Source organism: Ictidomys tridecemlineatus, unplaced genomic scaffold, assembly GCF_052094955.1.
Source record: "Ictidomys tridecemlineatus isolate mIctTri1 unplaced genomic scaffold, mIctTri1.hap1 Scaffold_898, whole genome shotgun sequence".
Lineage (NCBI taxonomy): Eukaryota > Metazoa > Chordata > Mammalia > Rodentia > Sciuridae > Ictidomys > Ictidomys tridecemlineatus.
The window spans coordinates 104,980-124,964 of NW_027526136.1; the positions used below are offsets into that span (position 1 = coordinate 104,980).

General features: G+C 33.9%; 1 pseudogene; it reads right to left on the reverse strand.

The window, feature by feature from the left end:
- Nucleotides 1–431: 431 nt before the first annotated feature.
- LOC144374821 (transport and Golgi organization protein 1 homolog) overlaps nt 432–19,985 on the reverse strand; it is a 48,548-nt pseudogene continuing 28,994 nt past the window's right edge.

A 19,985-nucleotide genomic window follows, 5' to 3' on the forward strand; every position in this document is an offset into this window, starting at 1 on the left:
TATCATATTCCTTGAAAATCAGTGGGAAGGTATGGGAAAGAGAAGAGTGTGTTGTGTACATTTTTAAAAAGAAATTTCCTTATTTTTTATAGACACAACATACCACCTTATATTTTACTGTTATAATGCAATAATGGCAAAAGCAGTAGCTCTTGCTACTAATGTAAACTCATTCTCAGAAAAGCATTCTCACATGGACAGTGGTTAGAAAAAAGTACATGAATGTGCTACAAAAATAGAGCCACAAGACTTCTCACAAGTAAAAGAAATCCTCTGTAGAAGTCCACAGTTGACCAAGGTCCAGCCTCCTTAACAGTGAGCAACAGGGATATGCTGCCAAGTCACCATCTTCAGTTCTGAGAGTGCGTTTACATGCTTCCCCAATGGCACAAAGTCTCATGACGATCCAATGAATCAACAGACACTTGGGAAATATTAATAAACAATTTTTATGAACTATTACAACAAACAACTTCAGCAAGAAGGAAAATGAAGTTTATGATCTTTGAGTAAACATTTTTAGCCCAACAGTCTCTGCGACCAGATATTGAAAGAGAAAAAAAAAATCAAGCTTAAAAAACACCATTTCTCTGTTATCAACTGGAATACACTAATAATAGGATAATGGAAATATAAGTTCTTAAAGCATTTCCACAGGAAATGTCCATAATTATGACATTCTAAATCATTTAGCAATTGTATATGCTACATTAACTAAAACAAAGGTATTCCTTATTGCACATTTTTAAATTGGAAGGATACTCTAGCTTAAGTGGGGGATATTTAGGGGGAAAATATTTTGGCTCAAAATGTATACTGCGCCAAGGCAGCTTCATTCTGAAAACATAAACCATTTAAAATAAACTTTTATATTTTGAAGCCAATAATCCTTTAACTCTGACTAAGTGTCAGAGGTTAATTTTATGGGCCCTGTTTTAAGGCCTGTGAACAGCCCTCACTACTCTTGAGAATTAGGTGGAGGTTCATCTTTAAAGCCTGAAGGCATTAAGTCTTTTGCAGCAGGTGGTGGCCCATAGTCTTGGGGACCATGAGTTGGAGGTGGTAATGGGGCACCAGGAATGAAGTACTCTCTTGGGCCAAATGAGCCTAAAGGTCTGAATGGTGCTGGTGCAGGTCCTGGAAAAAAATCACGAGGGTCAAAAGGCAAATCCCATTTTCCAGGTGTAACACCTGGTGCATATTCTCTGAAGCCTATTGGTGGACGCATACCAGGACCTGGAAAATAAAAAAGGAAGTTATGTATATACCCAGAAATTTCTGAATTAGGGTGATTTCAAGTATGTTAATATAGTCTTTAATTTCTCCCAAGCCTAGAACATCAGCTGGTGAACATCCTGACTTGCCAGATGAGGCAAACTGAGATGGAACAAGTTTAGGTTATAGCCTTTGACCAACCAGCCATGAAGTAACATATTAAGGATTTAACATGGCTCTACCTAGCTCCAGGCTTGTCTTTTTTCTTTCCCTACTATATAATTGCAGAATTATTTCTATCTCACAAGAGCTCCATTTATATTTGGAAGTATTACCATGACAAGATGATAGATTATGAAATAAGAACTTTACTACATCAAAGAAATTTTGATAAAAGGAAATCTCACTATTTATTACTGTATCCATTAAAAATTCATGAAGTATTTCAGCATGGACTTTACACATGCCATCAGAATCAAGGTGCATGCATGCCCTCGGAAAAGGCCTTCCACAGCCACCTAATTAAACCAGGAACATTTATTAGGTCACAGTTAAATCCTCTTTAACACTTCCCTCTGACATTTTTCAAGGTAAGGAGGGTTTGACTTTTCCTTTTCTATATTCTATAACCTACTGCTTATGCTTCCATTATGGGTGATTACAAACTTTATGTTATAGGATTTTCATATATGTGACAAAATTTTAAGTTATGGCATGCGTCTCATCCACCTTTCCATCTATTGCAATGCATATCAACAGATTTTCAACAAACATCTGCAGAAGTAATATTTCTGGCTTTTCTGTATATAGCCCCTTATCCTTGTCTATGAGAGATATTGCCTATCTCAGTATAAGATTATGTAGTGTCCCATATGTCCCAGAAAACTGGAGGAAAAGTTAAAATGTACTCAGCTTTATCCTTTCATTGTTAAGACCCGAGATAGCAACCAACTGTTTTAGCAAGCAATAGAAGTGGAAGATGAATGTGATTTATAAGTCAATCATCATACCAAATGGTGGAGGAATTGGCCAAGGCCCAAAAGGCCCACCGTGCTGAAGTGGCGGTCCATACCAAATGGGAGGTGGTGGAGGCCGTCCCATCGGGGGTCCCATGAAGAGTACCCCTGAGAAAGGAGGGGGCCCTTTCATAGCCATATGAACCTGCAATTTAAGATTTGAAAGCAGTTAAAAGTTTTAAAATTCCTGTGTATTAAGACAAAGTACCAATACCTATAAAAGCTAAAACCCAAAACCTGTCCAGAGAACACCATCAGTGCAACAAAACTCTACCCACCCCTCCTGTGTATTCCCACTGACAGCTTACAGAAGTTGGAAGGATGCCACAAGAGGGAGCAGTTTGTTACTGATTATATCTGCACAGGAAAGGGAAAGGCAAGAGAACTGGCAGGGGTTATTAACAGAGGTGATTTCTGACCAGTATGTCATGCTGTATTCACTACAATCTATTTCAAAGGGAGTCCCCCCATCCCCATCACTTCCCTTTTATCACAATAGCTCATTACTTCCATATTAAGAATGAACAGAATAAAATGAAAAATCCATTCTCTACTCATGTAATAATAGCTACTATTCTACTATATCTTCAGTAAGTCTTTCATATATTATTCAACCTCTGAGATCTTTAAGTAGACTGTCTTGTTTTAAATAAGAGGGAACAAAAGCAAATGGGATATCATAATTTGTTGAAGGCCACACTGCATATTAAAGAACTCAATCCCAGTTTTGCCTCCAAGCCATGCTTTTCCCACCTCTATTCCTCTCTAACAATGGGTCTTTGCTCTCTTTTAAATCTTCTACTACAAAGGGGTTTGGGGTCTTATCTAAGCTGCCCTTAGATTTCTCCAGAGATGTATACTCCTGGAATATATATACACTGGAACTTGAGAAGTATTTTCCATCACAGTGCTATATACACAAATTAGGAAGACAAGCCTTTAATATTTACTTTCATTTACTGTACACCATTTGAGATATTGATTTATCATTTCCTATGAGTAGTGGGTTTGAAACTAAACAATTAAAAATTTATTTTATTATAGAGCTGCAGAAGACCTACCAGATATAATAGCAACACAGTTACAAGAGAATACACTTATGTGAACAAATGAGACCATTTCTTGGGACTAGCTCAAGAGGTCATTTCAGATGATCATTGTTTCACAGAATATCTGATACCAATCTAATTCAAATCACTCAAAATAGGGTTTGCACAAATGGAGGAATTCTTAAATAATATTCTTCCAAACAAAAATAAAAATGATGAATTATATAATTTATAATGAATTTACTTTGCCTTAGAACATTCAACACAAAACACCATATAAAGTTAGAGTGATAACTTTTCACATTCTGTAGTTCATTATAGTTGTACACACTTAAGCAACATTCCCAAGTTAAGGAGAAAAGTAAGCTCAATATTGCATGCAGTTTAAAGCAAACAAGATCAGTGTCATGCTCTGAATATCCTTCCCATAAATGCACAGAATAAAACCCAATTCAGTTCTCAACCTCTAAGTACTTACTCCAACTGGATGCTCAGTCAAAGAAGTAAGGGTGGAGACTGAGGGGGTCTCAGGTTCTTGGGGAACAGTTTGCTTTTTAAAAAACAAATGGGATAGTACAAATAGAACACAAAGAAGGATAAAGCAAAGAGCAAGTACTGTAGGAAAGCTACATGTTCCTGCATGACCACATGATTCACAGTAACTACAGAACTTACCTTGCCCTCATTCGTCACCTTAGCTGGAGAAGAACTTCTGGAGCTGCTGTTCATGTGAGCTGGACCACATCCTGAGTCTGTTAGAGATCAAAGAATGGATTCAGACTTATTCTAACATGAAAAGAATAAAAATCCTCCATCCACAATTACAGATTCTTTGAAATTACTTGGTCCCTTTACCAGAGGCAACGGGTTTCCCAGATGCCTCAGAAGACCAGTACGAGGTCTTTACCATTGACCTTGGGAAAGAAAGATCAAAGCCCTTGTATGTATTTTTCAGAAGAAATAAACCACTGGTGGACAGGTCAGAGTTCAACAATAACTAGAAAGCAACATGAAAAATGGGTTGCCCAGGGGTTGGTGTCATAGCTCAGTTGTAGAGTGTTTGCCTAGCATGTGTGAGGCACTGGATGTGATTCTCAGCACACATTTAAAAAATAAATAAAAATATCATGTCCATCTACAATTAAAAAATATTTTTTTTAAAAAAATGGGTTGCCCAATACGTAAATCACAATTTATGAAGAGACTTAAGTAAAATAAAGAACTGCCTTGGGTTGATAGAACAGGAGATTAATAAGTACTGGTCCTAAACTTTAAGCTATAGACTTGAAGTATGTGTAGGCTGGCTTTTCTTTAGTCTGTATAACCTGACTTCCAATCTTACCAAGACTACAGTCCTATTTAGAATTTGAAATAAGATTCAGTATTTCATGTTGGAAATATGTATGCTACAAAAAGTTTAAGGCTACTTTTATAATATTTGGGAAAGGAACACCATAGAGATTTAATTTAAAGATAAAGGTTTACACTTCACAGTGTAAAATTTAAAAGAAAAAAACAATACAGGGACCTCCAGGAAAAAAAAAATGTTTTCTATTCTAGAACAGATTTTACAGAAAACATTCACTATGATAAAGTAAGAAATTATCTTCTATATATTGTACAGGCCCAAATTCTATGTTTTCATTAGAATATTCAAAAGGGAAAAAAAAAACCTTGAAGCAGTTTACTATAAAGCAACATGTGAATGCTCACCAAATCCGTTTCTAGGCATATCTTTTTGATTAAGAGTAGCAGAAGGAGGTCTCCCAGCTGGCTCTGCTGTCAGTGGAGGGGAACATTCTCCACCATTCATGGGGGATGGACCAAAAGAGCCATTATGGCTCAGTGGACCTAAAGACAACAATGCCGTGTTACTACTTTAAGGCAGCCTTCTCCCTGACACCAACCCTCACCTCCTGCTTTAGCAAATCATTCAGATTATTTCATAACCATTACACACAGAAATAAAAAGTAATTTATGTACATTCTGCACCAAGAAATAAAATAGCTCCTTTTACAAAGTGCCCCCTACCTCTCTGAGGAGGATTTCGTAAATTTGGTCTTCCCAGCATAGGTTTTACAATCCCGGGTTCATCTTGACGCACTGCGATCTTTTGGGTCATTTCCAATAGTCTTGAATATTGAGAAATATTCTGAATTATGAAACAGCAATCTATTCCTTCATAGATAATATCTAGCATAACCTTAAAACACTATAAAACATATAGGAAGATACCAAAATCACATACTTCTGTCTCAAATTAGCAGCTTCCCTTTTCTCTTCAGCTATAGCTCTTGCTGCAGAATGAGCTTTGAGCTATTAAAGAGAAAATATTCAAATTCAGTTGCAGTAGGCTATGCACAAAATAAAGAAAAGGGGGAAAAAAATCTTACCCAATTATCATGAGCTTTCTTCTCATGCATAGCAATCTGAAAAAGACAACACATTAAAAAATATGTTTTTAGGGACTCATTATAATAGCCTATAATTGTCTGTATTAGATATCAAAGAATTCTGCAACTACAGGACAGTATTAATTACTACCTGGTTGTTAAATGAGTGCTTGGTTTTCTGTAATGCTTCTTCCATCTCTTCAATTCTCCGCCTAAGAATTACAACAATTGAATAACATTTGAAACATTTCTGACCATTTTCCCTTTATTCCATCAGCTATACTTTTAAAGACTTTATCATACATAAGAAAAACATTTCTATAGTTATATGAATCCAGTGTGATCAAAACTAATACTACAGGCCAGGTGCAATGCCACATGCCAGTAATCCCAATGATTGGGAAGCTGAGGCAGGAGGATCACAAGTTCGAGGTCAGTCTCAGCAATTAAGTGGGAACCTATGCAACTGAGACCCTGTCTCAAAGTAAAAAAAAGGTCTAAGGATGTAGCTTAGTAGTAAAACACCAAAAATAAATAAATAAATAAATAAAATAAAGACCCAATACTAATAACTTATTTATCATTTAATTGCTAGAGATTCTGAATGATAAATTATAATTTCCTTAACTGTTCATCAGTGTGTTCTCAAGTAATTCTGCTAGAAATATCTTCCTCCTTAAAACTTTTTTTCTTTTTTTCAAATTATATCCATAAAATATTTCCAAGGTCTATCAAATGCCACACTTTTGTGTGTCTTGATACATCACACAGCAAATTGATTTCTTAAAGAATTACTACAACATACAAAACCCCCAGATCTGTTTGCATTGACCAAGTTCCCTATGGTCTTGCCCATTGGCTATAAGTAAATTTTTGTTAACATTTTTCATTTGTAAAGTTGAAATTTATTTTTTCTCCTGTGTGAATTGAATGTATTCATATCCTCTCGTTATTTATACTTCCATGCTATTTTCTTCTATCTACATAATGTAAAAAAAGATTAAAAAAGAAAGCTAACACTAGTTCATTAGACATTGACACCCTCCTTTAGAAACTGAACTCACTTGTAATTTTTAACTTCCTGTACAGCGGAAACCACCTTTTCATCTGCAGCTGACAGCCGCTGCTCTTTTTCTAGTCTCTCATATTCTTCTTGGCTTAGTTTCCTAAAATAAAGCCAGTTATCAAATCAAAAGTTTTTCTCTGTGAATATCACTTCCCACAATTCTATAAAATGCTTAGGCACATAAAATAGGAATTCAAACCTGCAATTTCGTAAATCAAACTCTGGCAAATCACTTACATTTTCTAATTTCTCCTCTTAATTCTCTATTTACCAGTAAATAAAATAAATGTGAAAACAACATGTGCCCCAAGGGCAAGTCTCCTGTGTGTAAGATAATAAAAACTCACTTTACTTCAATGTGGAAGATCAGGACTGATCAACCTAACATAATTAAACATATTAGGATAAAGCAGGGGATAATTCTTTTCTCGTTTCTGCCATGGGTAGGACACTAAGTATATCTTTGTCATGGAGGAACTCTTTTCTCAATCCAAGACTGGTACCATAATAAAGATATAGTCAGTCAAAGAAAAAATCTTCTAGAATATGTCTTTTAGCTATGCAATTAACCACAGAACATTTTTGACACTTTAGATATATATTTCAAAAGAATTGCAATTAAGCAAAAAGACAAATCTGAGTTTTGATAATGTCTGTCAACCAGAAAAAGAAGCCAAACTGACCCATGATCAGAGTATTATCTACTGACAAGTTTTAACTCTGATCATGAAACTCAAGATGTTCATCTACTGAGACAAAGGTAGCCACATTTAATGATTTTAAAAATACTATTTTCTGCTATCCTTGTACTACTTTAGCCATAGTTCCAATTCAAAAGATAATTAACTTGAAACTTAATTTTCCATAAATCAGAAGAACTATAGTAAAAAAGGATTATTGATACCAAATAGAAAAAGGGGATTATATATTCTTATATAGCTTCTCATTTAATTCTTCAGCAAGTATTTTATGAGTGGCTATAATATACTAGTTACCTTGTAAGATGCTAAAGAATAAAAGAGCTCACTGTTTCAGGTATAAATGATGCCTAAAGGAATATAATAATTTTCCCCACTGGCTTAAGAAGGAATATGGAGAAAACTGAATCTTGAAGGACAGAGAGAATTTTGTTTCCAATTACCAAAGAGTTAGTCTGAGAGCACTAAGAACAATCAAAACATCTTTATAAGAATATAAAATTGTGTTTGAAAGGATACAAGCTAAAAAGGCAGTAAAGATATATGTATGTGGCCAAGATCCATTAGAAAAAGGAATCTCAGAATTACAAGTAAGGCTGGCACTTTAAGGTACTTTTCTCCTAGGTTTACCCACATATTGAAGATAACACAAAGATATAATGAGTCTGAACTAAGCCTTCATCAAATTCCTGGGCTTAGAGAAAAAAAGAAGTGTTTGGGGCTACAAATAAAGGGACCCTTAATAAAAGCCCTAGCCTTTGAGTTTAGATTAGAAAGTACTGCACACTTAAGTGATGAACAGGCAAAAAATCCAAAAGGAACAATACTGAAACATTGAAAAGACAAGTCATTTTTGAATTATCTTAATTGCTGACTACGTTTGAAGTGACAATCTTACTCAAGTAACCTCAACACTTTTCTATAACAAGATAACTTCATCTTAGTCCTCAAATTTCATGTATAATTATCACAACAATGTTAGCCAATCAAAACTGACCAGGCACTCCATAAGACAAAATTCTGTGAGAAAAAATCCCACAGAAAAGGAAAACACCTAATGGGGTTAACCGCACATGTTTCAAAAAAGTAAAGTCAAGATTATGAATTTCAGGTCTGGGAATATAGTTTAGTTGGTAGAGTGCTGCCTTGCATACACAAGGCTCTGAGTTCAAACCCCAGCACCACAAAAGAGGAAAAAAAAATTATAAATTTTGTCTAAGGATTAGAAACTATAAAACCAAGAAATAGTTGGGTGTGGTGACCTACACACAGTCAAAGATACTCGGAGGCAGAGGCAGAATGATGAGATTAAAGATAGCTTGGAAAGCAGTAAGACACTAGTCCCTTATGAGAAAGAGCAAGGAGTCTGGGGAGGTAGCTCAATAGTAGAGCACATGGCTCAAGGTCCTGGGTTTGAGCTGTAGTACTGAAATATGACTGGGGTTGTGGCTCAGTGGTGAAGCACGTGCCCCACATGTGTGGGGCACTGGGATCAGTCCTCAACACCACATAAAATAAATAAAATATTGTATCGGGCTGGGGATGTGGCTCAAGCAGTAAGGCGCTCGTCTGGCATGTGTGCAGCCTGGGTTCAATCCTCAGCACCATATACAAACAAAGATGTTGTGTCCGCCAAAAACTAAAAAATAAATATTAAAATTATCTTTCTCTCTCTCTTAAAAAAATCCTATAAAAAATAAAATAAAATATTATGTTCATCTACAACTAAAATAATATTTTAAACCCTGAACTTTTTAAAATCCTAAACTCAATGAATGATTTTAACAACAGATTTGGGAAGTAAAATAAATCCTACCGCTTTTAAGACAGGTCAGAAGAAAATATCCAGAAGAAGTAAATCCAGAATGTAGGAGGCAGGGGAAATCAAATTCTAATATGCATCATTATAATCAGAAGAGAGAATGAGGTAAAATCAACATTTAGAAAAAGACTCGAAAATTCAAGAAATGTTTAATGGTCCCAAGCAACATAACTGCAAGAGGAAAAAGTGGGTGGGGTGGGGAAAACTACACCTAGGCACTTCTCAATACAACTGTTAAAAAAAGAGAGAAATGACTACAGGAACTAGGGGAGGGATAAGACCAAACAACAATGATAATGAACTCCTTAAAGAAAAAAAATTAAAACAGATGGTAATTAATTGGATATTTTTAAATTTCTAAAACTAAGTAACAGTCAAAATTCAGTAGCCAAAAGAAAGATCCTTTAAAAATGGAAACTGGTTTTAACTCTAATCATGAAGTTCATGTCAACCTAATACAGATTATAAAGGTAGCAATATTTAGTGGATAAAATACTATTCTCTGTTTATCCTTGTACTACTTTGATACACTAATCAAATCTATCATTAAAGGACAATGTTCAAATAGAATGAAAATAATTTCAAATAAGAAACCAACAGTGTAGAATGCAGAACTACAGAAACTTTAAATATGTGTATAAATTGAATGAATGTCTTGTGGAGTTCACAGTATATGAAGTACTAACATACGATGCCACAACAGTTATCTGATTCAGGAGCTACTTAAAGCCCATAAAAACAAGTAATAAACCTATTAATCTATGTCAGGTTTTTATTAAATCCAGAATATATACCAAGGCCTTTAAATTATGAGAAGATGAATAAAATTATAATTATATAATTATAATTCCATTATAATTTATGATTACATCAAGCTTATACAGGGAATGAGGAAAATAATTAAAAATATTTAAACTATTAAAAAGATACAAGGAAGAAAAAAAGAACAGGTCATTAAATAGAAAGCAAATTCTTCATAAACCACAGGCACATATTGACATGAACAGACTTATATTTTAGAAAGTCCACTCAAGCGGCTATAGAGAAAATTACTAAGAATTTGAAATAAATTATATAAAAATATAAATAATGGAGAATGAAGACAGATGACCTAGGTTAGAAACAGAAAAGATGACACAGGCATGAACTAACATAGTACCTGGGGATGAGTAAAAAGAGTACAAACCACAGATGATGACTGAATGAATTTTGGAGGAGTTGAGGAAAATAGTGCTACAATTTAACTGCATTACAAAGAAAATTAATTGCCATTTAGGTCATTCATATTACTAGTAGGGACAGAGAAAACAAGTGTTCTTTTGAAAAAAAAAGTGATAAAATGAGAAATGTTTCTTTGAAACAGGCCAGGCATTTAGAACTGGCCTGAACAAAAATTTGAGATTCTAAAAAGGTCGCTTGGAGATCACAGAATTTTAGAAAAATTAATGGAAAGGTTTCAATATTTAATGCATTAATTAGGCAACAGAAGTCAAAATACCTAAAAATAGTTAGGTCTATAAGAAGGTCTGTCTTTGCATTAACAAGATATATATATATATATTATATATATATATATATATATATATATATATATATATATATATATATATATATATCTTGTTAATAAATCAGGTGCAAACAAATAAAATCTGACACACAAAAAAACTATTTTTAGAGAATTCAAGTATTTTTGTGGATTAAAAACTTCAAATGAACTTCCAAAAAATAACTAGCTCCACACTGAGAAGATTAATATATAAATATATACTACAAACAAGTACTTCTGTAATCATAACTCCTAAAATCCTTGCCACAGTTCAATTTTTAGTGTGAACATCTGAGATATTCAAGTCCAAAACTTGTACCATCAATAAGTAAATATTATTCCTTTTTGAAGTTTTTATTCTACTAAAACATGTCATTCCAAATCACTCAGTATTTTTAAAGGTCCAGAGTTAGAGATACAAGTTCAAAACATTAGAATTACATAACTGATCACAATGAAAGGGAATTAAAATAAATAGTGGGATCATAGAAAGGGTCTAGATCTTTGAGAGGTATTTCCACATCAGTGACTGTTAATACCAGTTTACCACTTCTTGCCTTCATATGAATTTGACAATTGATTACGATGTCCTCACAGCCTTAGTTTATGGTTCCAACTACCTCAGGACTCTTAAGACTGATGATGGAAAGAAAAATGCAACTTATAGGAAACAAAACACAAAGGAAAAAAGACAAATCTCTACTAGATAAAATTATCTGTTAGTTCACACAATGATAACAATAACAAACAATGGAAATCTTACTTTTTTAGTGCCATCTCATTTTGCTGGTAGAGTTCATTTAAAATCTCCACTTTCTGCCTAAGAGTTTTGCATTCCTCTTCCAGTCCAACTTTAGAAGACCGTAGTGAATTGCAGTCACTTTCTAATTTCTTTATTTGGTCTGTAAAGGATAAAACAGCTTATCTCTATATGTGTACAAGGACTTAAGAACTTGTTTGAGGGAGTAGTGCCAAGAAAAGTAAAAAGCATGAAAGCAAGAAGCCATTCTTTATCTTTCCAATAAATTTTTAAGTCTTTCCAACATGGCAATTTCTTCTCAAGAAGAACCCACCTTCTAGATTACATTTTGTGGACATCGAGGCTCTTAGCTTAAGTTGTAAAAGTTTTAGATCCTCTTCAACTACTGATATTGTAGTTTTTGTCTAAAAATTGCAGAAAAGAGAGGTATTCTTAAAAGTGAGGCACAGGAAGAATTCACAGGTACTATGGGACTCTTACAAAGAACTATACCCGAGAGACATCCATCATCTGCTTAATTTGATCTTTGATCTTCTCGTTCCGATCACCTAAAAAACAAAAGACTTTAGCTTTTTCTTTCCTTACTTTTATCTCTATATTCTCCTAACTTCCCTAAACTAAAGAATGATTGTGTTCAAACACTGGAAGAAAAAAATCAATTAAATAATTATACTGATTAGACTAATGACTTTTAAGAGAATTGCAAGCTTAGATTTAAAAAAAAAGAGAGAGGTGAATTTCAGACTGGGGTTGTGGCTCAGTGGTAGAGTGCTCACCTAGCATGTGTGAGGCACTGAGTTTGATCCTCAGCATAAAAATAAATAAAAGTACTGTGTCTGTCTTTAAAAAAAGGTGAATTTCTAGTTTGCACAACTAAAATGTTATCTATGCTATTCTTGTAAGATAAAAGCTTTTCTTCTCTCTCAGATCTATCTTCACCTGGGCAATAAGTGTCTTGTTTAGAAAGATTCAATCCTCTATTTTCTCCCTGAATCTACTACCAGGTGTGGTTTGAAATACTTGCTATGTAAGCAATATCCAACATGGGAGAAAACATCTGGAAATATTTTCCTCATCAGTAAACACTGTTACACTCCCTCTCTAGCTTTCTGATAGTCTCTAGCTCTCTAGCCTCTGTTCTCACAGCCTTAGTTTATGGTTCCAACTGCCTCCGGACTGACCGTGGACCTTAAAACCACAGAGCCATAGAGATGATGAGTATCAAAATCAAGTATCATCTGCATAAGTTAAGAAATAAATTTCTCTTACTGTACAATGTTCAATACTTAGAGGTATAGGATATGACTATTGTAGCTGCAGTGTACTTACTAGTTTTCAATAGGATAGAAAAAGTCAGTGTTCTTCACATGCCTATTGCTACATTATACCCCAACAACCCACCTCTGCCAATGCAACAGACATATCTATAGATCCAGTGATATGTGTCTACAACCCTGAAGCTTAAGAAGAAATTAAGCCAGCTGAAAAGTGGCATCTGTATACTTAATTAAAGACAGGAAAGCAAAAAAGGATTCAACCTCCCTGAGACTGATCTTACCTGCTAACTCTCCATTGGTTAATTCATCTGACTCATCTCGACTTTGATCCTCAGATTCAGATTCACATTGAAACCGATTCAACTGTGTGACGTGATTAGTCAAAGCCTAGAAAAGAAGCAAAAGGTTGGAAGACTCTCGATTTTAATTCAGAAGATTTCAGGAGAATTCATGAGATGAAACATGTATTTGGAGTATAAACTTACATTAATAGTATCATCTTTTTGACTAAGAGCTACTTGTAAATCTTTCTGGGTCTTCTCAAATGATTTCATTTGTTCACTGAGCTCAGCGTGTGATGTACTCCAGTCTTTTACTTCCTGCTGCAACTGAAAAGTCAAAACACATGAATTCCTATGGGTTAGGGAGGGGTTTCTGCACTGGATATATCAGGACTACAAGACTTAGACAAAGAAATAGAGAGCCATACTCCTCGGTGGCCTGCCTCAATCGAGGGGGTTGAGACCTTGGTTAAGGAAGAGGGCAGAGTGGCCCCAACTCTCACAGCTGCAGTAAGAACATCAGAGCTATCAGGAAGTTGACCCTGTTTATTGCATTCCCCAGAAAATTGCTGCCAATTCAAATAATTTATCTCCAGCAGGAATGGCTGGGCACATATGACTGTCTCCTAAATTTAGATTCCTTATCATGTAATCTTCCCTTGGCCGGTGAATCAGTAACTATTCAAAAGAGGATCATAAAATACTTAATTTTCTGGTTTAAAAAGTTTCTTTGAGGCTATGCAAGTTAATAACTGATTGACATTTGATAAGAAAAGCAATAATCCAAAAATCCAAAACAGATGGAGACCATATATATGCACTCAAAATGGGGAGCATTGTTTAAACTTTGCATATCTAGAAAAGGTCCTACATGAATATTCCTTACCTCAGAAACAGATCCAAGAAAGATACAAGATAATGATATTCACTTCTCTAGTTTACATTATGTATGATATCAAATTTTCTTTACCTGCTCTTTCTCCTTCTTAAGCATGGTATTTTCTTTCTGAAGCTGACAGCATTTCAACTTCACCTTCTCTTCACGAAGCTTAGCTTCATTAAGGAGAATTTGAAGCTAATGAAAAACACTACAGTTAGTGAATTAATTCTAAAGAAGAAACAAAGTTATACTTTCCCAAACAAGACATCATATAGTTCTCATTTTTTGCACATTTTAGCACACCTCAAATTTTTGGTCCGCAACAAAACTAAGATGTAGTATTAATATCCGTTAGCAATAGTTGGCAGCTTTACCTCTGAAAGTTCAGAAGTATTTACTGAAATGACATCTTTAAGCTTCTCTATAGATTTCTTATTTTCCATTATCTGCCAGGTGAAAACAGAACACAAAATATGCATTAGGATTTCAGTAGAAATATTGATATATATATGTGTGTGTGTGTGTGTGTGTGTGTGTGTGTGTGTGTGTACACATACATATATATACTAAAAAAGATAAACACAACAAAATTTTTGTCAAGCCATCCCATTACATTTCAGGTAAATGCAGGGAATCCAGCTTTGGACTAAGCAAAAAATCAAGAACTGAAAGAGATGAGGGAAAATGAAGTCATAAATATTTCATGGCATCCACAACCTTACTGTTTATGAGATAACCAGAAAAAAAGTTCAAAGTATAGAAAATCATAATGCAATAAGTAAATGTTTTAAAGCACAGAAAATTAACTAATTAATTACTGTTTCAAGTAAACCAGTTCAAATTAGTAATTTTTTTCTAGTGATAGAGAAAAAAATTTCCCAAGATCATTTTTAAAATTTTCTTATCTGAAGTAAAAAATGATAAAATTTAAGGAAGAATAGACTAATCTCACATACAGAAGAATTCCAAAAAAATTATAAAGATACTTGCTCCTTAAGGAAGTGGACATAAATCTGCAATCTTTGTTTGCAATGCCTGGGATTGAATCCTGGGCCTCATGCATGCTAGGCAAGTGCTCTACCATGAGCTGCATCCTGAGCTTGTAACTCTTCATACTTTAACTGTGGGCTGTGCATGGTAACTTCCAAAGAATACAATATGAAAAGGATTGGAAAGAATTTTTACAGTGGAGAAATCTGATAAATACTACCTCAGCTAGGTGATCAAGCTTACTTGGGTGTAGGATATTTCAGAACACACTCTCTACCATCTTTTGCAACTTTTATGTAATTACAGAAACTTATAGAAATTGAAAATGAAATATGTAAGTAAAAATTTTTTAAGTTGTTGTATCAGTACTTAAAAGTTCCACAAAATGGGCAGAAGTGGGTTCAACTTCCTTGACTCCTAATCTTACTTTAGTTAACAGCTGGACTAAGTTCAACCTAACCAATTTTACAAAATATTTCAAAAGCCAAATTGCAGTAATACTTAGCAGCAAAACTCTTACCAAGTCCTGATTCTTAGCTTTCTGTTCTCTCTCAGATTCTAACATAACATGAAGACTTTTAGCTCTCTCATCCAGAAGTTCTTTAGCTTTTTCAAGAAGCTTCTTTTTATCATGGAAAAAAAAAGGTGTCAAGATTACTCACTTATTACATTTACTTTTGAGTTTAGAATGTAATTCTCCCCAAAGAAGGGATTTTTACCTTATAATTAGTTGCTTCATCAGAAAGAATCATATTTTGTTTCATGGTCTCTTGGACCTGTTTCTTTGATTCCTTCATCTATGTAAATAAAGCATTCAGAATTAAGATTCACAAATTAAAGTGCTACCATACAAGTTACTTCCAGACAAGTGACCCTTTCCAGAAAAAAGCAGTACTTAATACATATGACTGTTTAGAATTTGGATGATTTGTAAGAAATAATGAAACAAAAATTTTAAAATATGATTTTTAAATTAAAACAGGTAGGAATGATTCAAGCTAGAACAAAGGGAGAAAGAAACAAAAAAAATAATTATACCTTCTGTTCATAATTTGACAATTTCTGCATTAGTTCTTCATTTTCTTTCATGAAATTGTTCACCTTTTGGAAATTTGCTGTTCATTGACTAAAAGGGGGAAATACACAAGATTATTACAATCACTAAATGAAATTCAATTACTCAATCTACTAAAAGCAAAGACATGTTATATGGTACTATGAGGAAATACTTCTTAGCATAACTATTATGCTTTTAAAAAGCAATCTATGCTTATTAGCAATAAGAGTATAAAAATTATTAAAATTTAAGAAAAATATAAGAACAATGATATTTTGCTGGGTTCAGTGGTGCACACCTGTAATCCCAGTGGCTCAGGAGGCTGAGCTAGAAGGATCCCAAGTTCAAAGCCAGCCTCAGCAAGAGCGAGACACTAAGCAACTAAGTGAGACTTGGTCTCTAAATATAGGGGGTTGGCGATGTGGCTCAGTAGAGTGCCCCAGAGTTCAATCCCAGGAACCCCTCCCATCCAAAATGATATTTCAATTTAAGCTTATTTCACAGATGGGAAATACAGTAAAGTGTTGTAGTTTGATATTCCCCCCTTCTCAAAACACTTTCTTTTCCGAAAATGGAATCATTTAATTCTTTGCAAAGAAAAACAGAAATGAAAACATACTGATTCACATTACCATTATTCAAATTATCTACTCAATTACTTAATGCATGATTAAATCATTAGCATAGAAATACTCTTCAAATGTAATACATCTGCATTACATCAATATTCAAAGTTAATCTGCCCCAAATTAAAACTTTTCATCATCTCCCTATCCACAATTTGTTCCTCCTCTTTATCTCCTATCTCAGAGTTGGAACCATCATCATCTTCTCTATTATCCATACTAGCAACCTAGGAATAGTAAAATTTTCAGGAGGTAAAAAAGATAATAGACATTAAAAGTCACTGTATCTACTTCTAATATACATAAAACACACATCAAACACCAATACAAAGGGTTATTACAAGTTTAAGAAACCTAAAAATTTACCTTGATATACTCTATCTTTTACCTAGAAGAGAGAAAAAAGATTAAATTTGATGTCAAACATCTGCTCAATAGAAACAGCATTCCTAAAACAACAGTCAGAATCATAACCAAGTGAGAATTTAATAACATTCTGGTTCAGGAAAATAATTTATAGGATTAAAAATAAGTAAAGGTTAACAAGCCTTTTAAATTTAATTGGTAGTGATATTTCATAAATAGCCTCTGACATAAAAACACTAAGATATGTACCTTATTTCACAGTAAAGATGTGTGTGTGTGTGTGTGTGTGTGTGTGTGTGTATACTCAAAATCATTTACTTGACAATTCTAAATAACCAGGATAAAGTCTAGAAACAATGACTATTCAAAAGAAATCTGAGGAAACAATATTAAAGGCATAATCTTTGTACTAAGATATGCCACTTTCACTCACCAGAAAACATCTTAGAACTCCAATTTAAATTTGGCTATTGGCTGAATTTAGAAACTAAGAGGCTACATCATCTTATTTCTGTAAACCACTAAATATATAGCAAGAAATCTGAAAGGAAAGACTGCTAGAAGAAAATGCACAAGCAATAAGAGAAATGACAATTAACATATTCTGGAAAGGACAAAAACAATCGTTTCCAAAAAACAGCAATAAACTACCTGATAATAAAACCTAAGCAGAAATTTTTTTAAAACATCACTAAATTTCTTTGTAACTTAGCATATTACTTTTCCTTTCAAATGTTATAAATGGTGATGGGATACCCAGATGTGTCCATGGATCATCCATGGGATCTTCGTAATAGGAAATTGCATTCAGAAAACTCCAACACAGAAATAAATGAACATTTCTTTAATGTCATAGCCTTGCTAACCTTTTACTCAAAATGACAACAGAGGAAAATGGGAAGTAGCATAAAAGCAGACATCTAAGGTAGGGACTAAAGTTCCAAAGTCAAATGCTGAAACTGAGGAGCAACAAGCTAGGAACCACATCCCACATAACCTAGTGAAAAGAGAAACAGGTACCAGGGTTCTTGAAATGAAAGAAACAAGAGAGAGAAATATAAAATGTTTTCATGTTTTTCCCTTCTCTTTATCCTTCTATTTCCTTTTTACTTTTAGCTGAGAAAAAGTTCAATGAGATTAGAAAATTCCTCACAGGAATCCAGGCAAAATGTTTTCATGTTTTTCCCTTCTCTTTATCCTTCTATTTCCTTTTTACTTTTAGCTGAGAAAAAGTTCAATGAGATTAGAAAATTCCTCACAGGAATCCAGGCAAACGATTCTTCTATTTAAGAAGGGAATACTTTTTAAGAGATTTTACACTCAATTGTACAAGGAGAGGAAACTTATCTTAACAATGATATGTCTGAAATAATTAAGAAATCAGAAAAAGAACACTCAGATTTGAAAAGATTTGTATCCAATGCTTTTGGCCTCTTTAACTGTTAGGCTTTTCATATGCAAAGTCCATTTACCTAAAATAATTTTCTTCCAATTATGTTAAATAACTATGAAACAGAATGACCTACAGTACAAACATAAGTATGTATAAGCGCATATATATATACACACACACACACACACACACACACACACACACTTATACATATATGTACACACATACACAGAGATAGACTAATTCTGCTCAGAAAAAAAAAAAACCTTAATGAACAAAACATTTAATGGATTTTTGGACAACACATAATCTATACTTCCAAATAAAAAGGTATTTTCTGTACATATGATCAAATCATAAAATCTGGGAAAAATTTATATAAAAGACTGGAAAAATTATCTCATCTCCTTTTTCTCATTTTACTGTATTTCTTTGCAGCATTTCCCCCTGTTTGTATGTTTATATTAACATACAGTTCATCAACATTTAAATCTTAGTTTCTGTTTTTTTTTCCCACTTCACATTTAATTGTGAGCATTTTCTGTACCTCAAAGCTTTGAAATAAATAAATCTGCCTACTATTCCACTAATCGAACATACAATAACCCCTAAATGAATTATGTTGTGCTAAGTCTTCAATCTAATACACTGTTCCATTGAAAAACATTACCAAAATCTTCAAAGCATAGTTATTTCTTTAAGATAGATTACTAGACATATATGCTACATAAAAGGATATTTATCTAACCTATCCCATCTTTTATCCCACTTTTAAGACTTCTGATACATATGAAACTACTGGTCAGGATGGCTGTAAGAATTACCAGTTCTACCAACTGCACCCACACTAAATTATTTTATAATGTTAGTTTGACTTAAACCACTATTTTGTGTTTTAGCAACTGAAAAAGAAAAAGAAAGGGGGGGCAGTGACTATATAAAATAATCCTTGTGCTTATGTGCTAAGGTATAAGTAAGTTAATTTACTCACAAGAGCAGTTCTCCAAAAGAAAATGACAAAGGATACAATCCCAAAGAAAACAGTGAATACTACAGGCTTCCATGGTAGTCCATAAAAATCAGGCCCAGGCTGAGTATCATCATCAGGCAATGTAGTAAACAGCTTAAACAGACAAATTAGAAGAAATGGGAAACCTTAAATTTATAACAAAACAGTCACAAAGAATCATGGCAATTCTAAACCAACCTCCTCATCAGAAATCCACCTCCTCAATATTTTCCAATAGCTTCTTCAAGAGAGAGAATACTGGCAGTCTCATATTTTTTGTTCGCTTCCAGTGTTTTCAAGTATAGTGAATCTAAATACTTTTTAAAAATATTTATTTATGTATCTTTAGTTTTAGGGTGGACACATTGTTTTGTTTTTATATGGTGCTGAGGATCGAACCCAGTGCCTCATGTATGCTAGGCAAGCGCTCTACTGAACCACAACCCCAGCCCGAATCTAAATACTTTAAATTGAGCATACATTTCCAGTTTGTAACAGGCCCTATATCATCACATTATCTAACACCTGGCTAGAATCCCT